The sequence below is a fragment of the Macrobrachium rosenbergii genome, chromosome 46, assembly GCF_040412425.1.
Source record: "Macrobrachium rosenbergii isolate ZJJX-2024 chromosome 46, ASM4041242v1, whole genome shotgun sequence".
In the NCBI taxonomy this organism is placed as follows: domain Eukaryota; kingdom Metazoa; phylum Arthropoda; class Malacostraca; order Decapoda; family Palaemonidae; genus Macrobrachium; species Macrobrachium rosenbergii.
Genome location: NC_089786.1, coordinates 7,165,001 through 7,175,000, shown reverse-complemented (window position 1 = coordinate 7,175,000; position 10,000 = coordinate 7,165,001). Strand labels below are relative to the sequence as shown.

Sequence of the window (10,000 nt, the reverse complement as noted above, 5' to 3'; positions counted from 1 at the left end):
GAGTGGCGCCCACGGAGCTGGCAATAGTGGAAAGTCTGTACACTTGAAAATTGAAACCGGCTTCCTTCAGTAACGACGACAGGTCCACGGAGACGGTGTGCTTTTAATTTTGAGTGTAGGCCTATGTGTGTGTGTGTGTGTGTGTGTGTGTGCGCCTTCATGTCGCAAGCATTTGTTTCTTTCAGTTTCGTTTTGTTTTATGCTTGTATATTATCAGTTTACCCTATGCATATAACATTACTGTATACTCTAATGATCGTTTGTGATATAGTGATTTTTCATTTTTTTTCTTTCTGCTTTTTAATTTTCTGTAAAAAAAAAAACTATTGAGATGGCTTTGTCTGTCCGTGCGCACTTTTTCTGTCCCCCCTCAGGTCTTAAAAACTACTGAGGCCAGAGGGCTGCAAATTAATTTGTTAATCATCCAACCTCCAATCATCAAACATACCAAATTGCAGCCCTCTGGCCTCAGTAGTTTTCTAATTTATTTAAGGTTAAAGTTAGCCATAACCGTGCGTCTGACAACTATATAGGACAGGCCACCACCTGGCCGTGGTGGTTCAAGTTTCATGGGCCGCGGCTCATATAGCACTATACCGAGACCACCGAAAGATAAGTATTTTCGGTGGCCTTGATTATAAGCTGTGTACAGAAAACTCGATTGCGCCTAACAAATTTCGACACATCTTTTGCATGTTTGTTGTCAAGACCTGATGATGGAGACAGTTATTATTCCGAAACACGCAGTCACAACTGGATAAAGGATGGTTTATGTACAAGTACTGGTTTTACTCTTTCTATTGACTCCGCTTTCCACGGATAAATCAGCTGCAGATATATATATATATATATATATATATATATATATATATATATATATATATATATATATATATATATATATATATATATATATATATATATATATATATATATATCACTACACAGTCTCACTGAAGTCCTGTCAGTCTAAACAAGCATTGCTCAGGTATAGAACGATGACACGGCGGAAGGTTTCACAGGCAAATATGTAACCACGGGTGAGCACATATGGCCAAAAAACATCTCTCTCTCTCTCTCTCTCTCTCTCTCTCTCTCTCTCTCTCTCTCTCACTATTTTTTTCGGGGGAAGGGGGGAAGGCCTCACCCAGCTTCCAATAATTTGCAATTTCCCTGCAATTCTGCAATTCCCTACCTTGCACCGGACCACAAGCGCGTGAAATAACACGAAATAGATAAAACTCTACGCACGTACGACTCTATTTCTTCGGTGTGATAAATAAAAAGGGGAAAAAACAAGTCGACTAAATACACCTCATATTACGGTAAAGGGCGGGAAAAGAATTCGCGTACAGGTCCCGTCGAGGTTTTGGATGAAATGAACGCCGAGTGTCGAATTGTGTTCGGCTGTCGATATACCTTGAAAGAGTTTCTCATTAAGTGTATTCATGCAAGTAAGAGTCAAATAAATGATTAGTTATTAAAGATAAATGCCAAAAAAAGTCAAATACAGAAATTGTGTATATTTATCACCATAGGCCTAATTCTTCTTCTCGATATTTGAAAGCTTCTCATCGGCCTAAGTCGTTGTCTCAGTAAAGAACCTTCTAATTGTAAGTTTTATAGGTTTTAAATTGGTAATATCAAAGTGGAATGTGTTGGTTCAAAAGACAATTACAAAAAAACATCAAGTAAATACAGAAATGGTTTAGAATTATAGATTCATCATCGTGGACCTAATTCTTCACGCTGTTATCTGAATCTCTCCTATCGGCCTAATGTCATTCTATCAGGAAAGAACATTTCACTTGTAAGTTTTATAAGTTTTAAATGGGTAAAACAAAAATATGAGTTTAGTTTCAAAGATGCAGATATGGTATATATTCTTCACCATAGGCCTAATTCTTCCTATTGACATTAGGAGGTCTCCTAACGGCCTAATGTCAGTCTGTGAAGATAGAACCTTTTAACTGTAATAACTTATATAGTGCAGGAAAGAACCTTTCAATTGTAACTTGCATTGTTATCTTTTATGGGTCGTTCAACGTCACACGCGTTTCTGAACAGGTATACAGGCAAAAGCATTTGAAAATTCACAAGAATTGCAACGCATTGTTAAATCAACATAAGCAAATATATATATATATATATATATATATATATATATATATATATATATATATATATATATATATATATATATATATATATATATAGATATATATATATATATATATCTGAATCACAAGTAAGCGGAAAGGTTGTATGCTTCGGGAAAAACAGAAATAAGAAAATTCCAAATTCTGGGAGGAATGATAAACATCGGTTCCCGTTACAAGAAAAACCTATTTCTAGAAACTTAAATTTTTCTAAAATCAATAAAAAAAATACCGTAAATAAAATACTTAAGATACAATTATGTCATCAAATAAATCGAATATCTTAAGTAAATATAAGTAATCTTTATTCGTATTCTAGAATCTAGATTAAAATGACAAAGTCATATTACGCAAAATAACTAATAATAAATAAATAAAATACAAAGCACTTGCAAATGCTTATACATCCATCAAAAACTCTTAGGCCAAATTTATAAAGAAACAGATATATTCCAGAATTGTATTATTTATTATTCGCTTTTTTTATCATTCACTCGCTCACTCATCAAAGCCTTTTCAACCATTACTCTTTCTCTCTCTCTCTCTCCCCTTCTTTCCCAGCCACTTTCGGCATTACATTGACAAACCTATTTTTCCCTTTTTTTTTTTACCTGTCATCATCAACTACCTCTCGTTTCACCTTCCTCTGCCTCCCTCCCTCCCTCCCTCCTACAATACCTCCTCGCCTCCTATGATTCCCACCCCCTCCCATACCCTCTCTCTCCTCCCTCCCTCCCTCCCTCCCTACTCAGCCTCATATATCGCACTTGGTCTACTGCCTCCCTACTCCTACAATACCTCCCTGGGTACCACCTCCCATCCCAACCCCTCTCCCACCCCACCCCAACACCCCTACAGAACGCCACCCTTCGCATCCTTCTTTATCCAGGCCTCCTACCCAAAAGCCGCCCACCCCACGCCCCAGGCCCCACATTCCCACCCTATTATTATGATCAACATTACCACGGCAGCCACCGCTCTATTGAAGGAGTCCGCCCCATCCTCAACTGGGATTTCTAAGCAGTGTTGAAATGCATATATGCATTGCTGGATATATGCAGGTATGCGTGCATATCTAGGAAGACAGGGGAATATATAAGTCTTCTCCCTGACGAAGGAGACAGGTCTATATAGGAGATTTTGCATATGCATTGCATTGTGGGAATGCATGGGCCATTCCAGTACGCGTTTCCGTTGGCAGGTATCGTGTTTTAACGAATGGGTAAAAAATACAATACTTGCAAAATCCTATTGTCGTTTCTGCTGGAAAATGCGTGTTTTAGTGAAAATGAATGTCGTAAAAGATATATGTAAAATCATTAAACATGTAACGTATATTAAAAAGGAATTCCTGAATTAGGCCTATATCTGGGGACAGAAACGGCTTCATGCACAGGAAATACGTCGTGTCAGTGCACTGAATACGTAAATGTGATTTTCGTTTTTTTTTTGAGTAATGCAAAAAAACTAAACACAAAATGAAATACATTAAAAATGATTCATAATTCATCTATAAACATCTTCAAACATTGCCTATGCAATACAACATGCGAGTACATAGGCCTATGCAAACCAGAGAATAAGTGGGGTTGACTTGTAAGAATTCTTATTCAATTCGACGGACATGAACTTTCATTCAAGTTCAATATTCATCAGTACATAAAAATACAGAAATGTAGTCCACGTTCCCGGATTTAGTGTATCTTACAAAGATGTCTGTCTTTTCAACTTACATTTCAGTTTAGTACCACGAGGTAACAATTAAAAAATGCGCCGAAGTTTCTTCGGCGCAAATGAGTTTTCTGTACAGCGTATAATCAAGGCCACCGAAAACAGATCCATCATTCGGTGGTCTCGGTATAATGCTGTATGAGCCACTTCCCATGAAACTTTAACCACGGCATGGAGGTGGCTTATCCTATATCGTTGCCAGAAGCACGATCATGGCTAACTTTAACTTTAAATAGAATAAAAACTACTGTGGCTAGAAAGCTGTAATTTGGTATGTTTTTAAGATCTGAGGGCGGACAGAAAAAAATGCGGACATAATAAAGTGCGGACGGGCAGATAAAGCCGGCACGATAGTTTTCTTTTACAGAAAACTAAAAATGGTGTACCTGACTAATACATTATTTGGGCAACAGAGCTTCAAATAAACTTACAGTGATTATCATAAAATGCAATTATAACTTGCAATTATCAATAGGCCTAAGCACGCATTCACATTTCATTACATGTTAACAAGTCCCATGTGTCTATTATAACAGGTAAGGAAAGCATACGCAAAAAAAAAAAAAAAACTTACAAATTTAAGCAGAGTTTAAAAAAAAACTACAAACAGCTCAGCTCGGAGAGAGAGAGAGAGAGAGAGAGAGAGAGAGAGAGAGAGAGAGAGAGAGAGAGAGAGAGGGGGGGTGGATAAACACTGCATGTAACCGACGCAAAATATATTAGATAGAAGTATGCGTTGGGAATTGAGTCGTTAGTACATTGGGAATTTATATATATATATATATATATATATATATATATAGATAGAGATATATATATATATAGATATTATAGAGATATATAGATATAAGAGAGATCCTGATATAATACTAGACCACCAAGATTTAAGTAACTTATAAGCCTAGCATCGGTAACTACTTGAACCTAAGTCTCTAGACCTAACCAAAGTTTAAAATGTCTAGTAACCATGAACAATTTGAACCAAGGCTAGCGCCAATTTATCACAAAGGGTTTCTTTCCTTCTAAGGCTAGACATCACCAAAACCTACAATTTATAGGCCTTGCCAGTCTAAAATCGGTTGAACTTACCCAGCAAGTTCAGAAGCCATGGTTAAACAGAACTTTAGTCCTAACTTGAAATGAAAGACCCGAGCACTGTTAAACCACATTCTTAAGAACAACGAACATTATTATGATGTAGATAAACCTTAAATTAAATAAATACAGTGTTTAAAGATGACGTAGCTTGAATGGTAACACAGCACGTGATATACACACCTTACCCAACAATGGCGAAGGAGCTCAAATCTTGAAAGGCTTATTTTGAGCCAATTAATCTCTAAAGACACTTGGCATTTCCGATGTATAAACACACAAACACAACTTATAAACACTCTCTAAAAATACGCGCGATACGCAACGCGATTAAGCCAAATGCGTATCCATTAACGGTCAAGAGACACAAAATTAGTAGAACTTCACGCTTCTTCCGAATACCTAAGAATGAGCACCAACGGAAACAAATGGCTGTCACAGGCAGGACAAGAAGACATTGTTTGGCGAAGAGGTGGTTATCGAAGTGGTTAATTATCGAAGCATTCGCTTACCATTACAGATTTGATATGGAGTGCACTGAAGAGGAAATACTAAATACGGAATTACCGTTATAGAACATGATGATGTACAGTAGAAGACGGTGAAATTATAAAAAACTATAATTTTATATATAAAAAACATAATGGTTATCGAAGTAGTAATTATCGAACTCTTTACTTACCACTAAAGGTATATATGATGCATTGGTGATGCAGCATAAATAGAGTATTATCAGTAGGTGAACATCACGTAAAAGATGGCGAAATTATAAAGAAAAGAATGATAATTTATGAGCAGAGGCGCCAAGGGTTTCGATATGGTCACTGTCAATAAATCTGGTTATAGTGATTTTGGAAGTACGAAGAAAATGGCACATGTTTCTATAGTGAAAAACCACTATCTTTAAACTCAAGATACAAAATTACGTTATAATTTTAGTATCAGGTGCTATCGTAAACTACTCAATTAAGTATCATAAGTCGGGGCCTTCAAAAGTGTTGTCTCGAAAAATTTTAATTAGTACGAAGTCAATCATTCATTCTTTAGCTATAGATTTAGATTATATACATGCATATATACATTCATATATATATATATATATATATATATATATATATATATATATATATATATATATATACTTTATATATATGATCAGACCCTGTACATACGGTAAGAAATTACCATATGCAGCCAGGGTGAAACGGTGGCACATTTCACCAGTAAGACGATCTTCGGTTCCACCCTTCGAAGGGAACATGTAAGACATTCCCTCAGTCACTCCGATATTCATGAGGACATCCCACGCCTGACCAGGATAAGGCGGAGACATCCCATCCCATTATAAGGCGCAGGAAGGCCTTCCCAGCATTATCCCCTTACAATAATGAGATGAAACACATTGAAGTTCCTTCAGACTGAAACTTCGTATCGTCACCTTGGTGGGCGACGAGAGGCAGGGTGGGAGGGTTGGGGTGGATTTTAGGCTAAATGGAGATACGTATTGACATTTGTATCTGCAGTGTAAATATGATTAACTTATTAATTAATGGGTCGTTGTAACTGTTATGCATTGAACGTGATAGGACTAGTAGCAGTAGTTTTTGTACTACTGGAGAAGTGCCGACTAACTAATTGGTTACCGGTAGTACTAGGACTATTTGCATTTTCGTATATAACAGTGCTGCCTAATACTGAATGCTTTTGTAATTGCAATAGTTTTGCAGTGTTGCTGTAATTAAATGATGTAGTAGTAGTAGTAGTAGTAGTAGTAGTAGTAGTAGTAGTAGTAGTAGTGGCGATGGTAGCAGTGACTACCTCGTTGAACCAGTAATAGTGGTATAGGTATAGCACTGCGAGTTACGAAGTAAAAATACGGCTAACACTGTGGTAGTTTTCAAGTACTGAAAGAAGAGATAGTAATAACCTCATAAATGATTAGGCAACGACTACCTCGTTGTAAGTAGTAGTAGTATTAGTCGCAACAGCAATGAAATAGTGCCAAAAAGCGGCCCAGACCGTCCCAGAACACCACCCGAACCACTTGTTACTTCGGCTTCGCCCTCAGGCCGTGACAACTGCAGCCACTTTCTAATACCATAGTGTATGCGTATTGCATTCCTTCGTGCCCCTGCAATGCATGAAAAGCACGGCTTGCATTTTATTGACTGCATCCATTTCCAGCAGCGGGATATCATGCATAACGATTTATTGATCGAATAACTTACGAATGGGGCAGGTTTCTAACACATTTACGGATGAGTTTATAGATTCTCTCTCTCTCTCTCTCTCTCTCTCTCTCTCTCTCTCTCTCTAACACATTTACGGATGAGTTTATAGATTCTCTCTCTCTCTCTCTCTCTCTCTCTCTCTCTCTCTCTCTCTCTCTCTCTCTCTCGCATACACATACATAAATATAGGTAGGTAGATACACTGATAGATATATAGACAGATAGATGGATAGATACACAATAGATAGTACTAGTGGTTTATGCGAACCGGTAAATCAACCATTTTAGAAGCCACCCCATTTAGCTGAAAGAATATAATCATATACATGAACAGACTCATACGTTAACAAGCGTATATACGTATGTTCGCATGCATACCAATGTATATACATACACAATATCACAAGAAAATAATAAGGAAGTGTCAATTAGTTCGGGCACACATAGGCCTACATGTACCTATACCTATATGGACGTGAGCATAATTGTATTTCCATCCATACATTCTTGTATGTAAACAATATCACATGTAAACATAATTGGATTAATTCAGTGTGTATAGGACATGTATATCCATACATGTCTCTCCGTAGAACAACAAATCCCGCAAGTCTAATTAACGGAAATAATATGAGGTTGGTTATCGGCGCGTTCGGCCGTCCCGTCGTCCACCATTGATTTATGACGGAGGACGAGTTCCGGCAAAGTAGGAGGCGCTGCCGGGGACGCCCCTCGAGACGTAAGGCGAGAGGAGACGCCCTCCGGCCTCGCACATCGCCGAGGTCGAATTTTCGGAAGCTAATGCATAATAATGGATCGGTATAACGAGACTAATCACCTTTGATTCGAACCTCTCCCCACAAACTAGCGTCCGGTGGTGGAGCTCTCGTTTGGATAGTTTGAGGAGGAACAATTAGAGTCCTGATGAATGGTATAAATCGTAGTTTGACCCCACCCCTAACCACACTCTCCCTCCTCCCCTCCTCCTCTCGCAGGGCAAACCCCAAGCTCGGGTCATTATGGCCGGTCATTATAGCCAAGTGGTCATTATATAGATGTCCGTCCAAGAGCGTCGGATTGTTTATCTTCAGGAAAGGTTTGCTGCATATGTTTTCAACTGCCCGCATCCGGTTGGGGGAGTAGTCCCCCTCCCCAAATTCCCCACATCCCCCACACAATCCCACACTCCCCAACACTCCCCATACCCCACAAACCCACCCAACCCCACCCCCTCAAGAAGACATATGGTATCACATTTGCTGGGTCACGGCCTCACCGGAGTCTCTCTCTCTCTCTCTCTCTCTCTCTCTCTCTCTCTCTCTCTCTCTCTCTCTCTCTCTCTCTCTCTCATCTGCGTAATGCATCCCACTAAGGGGCACCGGAAGGCAGTTTCCTCTGATCAAAATATCGTCCTTGTAGCCATTAAGCGTTTACAAAGTGCCCAAATAAGGACGCTGTCCCCCCAAAGTGCAATCTGCGTTGCAATATTATGGCCACTGATTTGCAAAGGTGACGGCGATCTCATCCATCTGGCCTGTCCCTTTTATTCCTGACCTCTGAGAGAGAGAGAGAGAGAGAGAGAGAGAGAGAGAGAGAGAGAGAGAGAGAGAGAGAGGTTTTCAACACATGGCAGATGTAGAGAGAATACTGTAATGAATTTATTAGCCAGCAATGGCCAATAGTGGTGTATGGCAGGATGTATTTTGTTAAGATGAGGTTTTCATATTCACAGAGGGATAATTCTATCTACCTAACTGTCTGGTATCTGTCTATCTATCTATCTGTCTTTTACTTGTATCTGTGGGTATATATATATATATATATATATATATATATATATATATATATATATATATATACATATATATATATATATATCATATATATATTAAACATATATATATATATATATATATATATATATATATATATATATATATATATATATATATATATATATATATATATATATATATATATATATATATATATATATATATATATATATATATATATATATATATATATTACATACATAGCTTATATTTATATACATATTCATACATACATATATATTCTATTAATATATGTATATAAACGTTTGTTGAGGAGGGTCCATAAGTATATTGGTAGATCCTACTAACCCAAATCCTTTATCAACTTCTGGTCGCAACACACCGCAATTGACTAACTGCCAGGCATATAATTCTCTTGTTAAGTGAGCAGAAACACGAAAAATGTATCGTAAGGTACCCAAAAGTATTCTAGTTTCGAATCGACGATGCCCGGCAGAGAGAGAGAGAGAGAGAGAGAGAGAGAGAGAGAGAGAGAGAGAGAGAGAGAGAGAGAGAGAGAGAGAGAGAATTTCGAATATCAACATTCATTCGATTAACTTTAAAGAAACACTATTTGCTGGAACTTTGCTTTATCGTAGTTTTTAGGTACCGTCAGTCTAATGATATCTAAATTTGCGCCCTCACCTTTATATATGGCGAAGTTTCACTTCGCGGAACATCGAGTAACTTCTTTACCTCATCTCTCATATTCTATCAGATTACATGCATTGTATGAAAATATATCTCATTCACTTCGAGTCATTTATATAAGTCTTCCTTTTCATGATAGTACTTTGTGTATGATTCAACGGCAAATCACCTGTTATTGTGATACCTTCAGACCTCACAGCACATAAATGAATTTTCCTTAATTTTAATTCATCATTAAATTCGGCTTTATCTTTTCATGAGTTATCTAGTGTATGGATTAATTATTAGCAACTGAAAA

The 10,000-nt window shown here is 37.6% G+C and overlaps 1 protein-coding gene across 4 annotated transcripts in view; it reads right to left on the bottom strand.

Annotated features, from left to right (window-relative positions):
* The window catches only part of pros (prospero), a 1,677,936-nt gene extending 1,672,547 nt beyond the window's left edge, over nt 1-5,389 (bottom strand). For all 4 annotated transcript variants that reach the window (XM_067089459.1, XM_067089458.1, XM_067089463.1 and 1 more), the window contains exon 1: nt 5,174-5,389. The gene's annotated coding sequence lies outside the window, so the exon portion shown is untranslated. The remainder of the gene's footprint in view (nt 1-5,173) is intronic.
* Nucleotides 5,390-10,000: the final 4,611 nt, after the last annotated feature.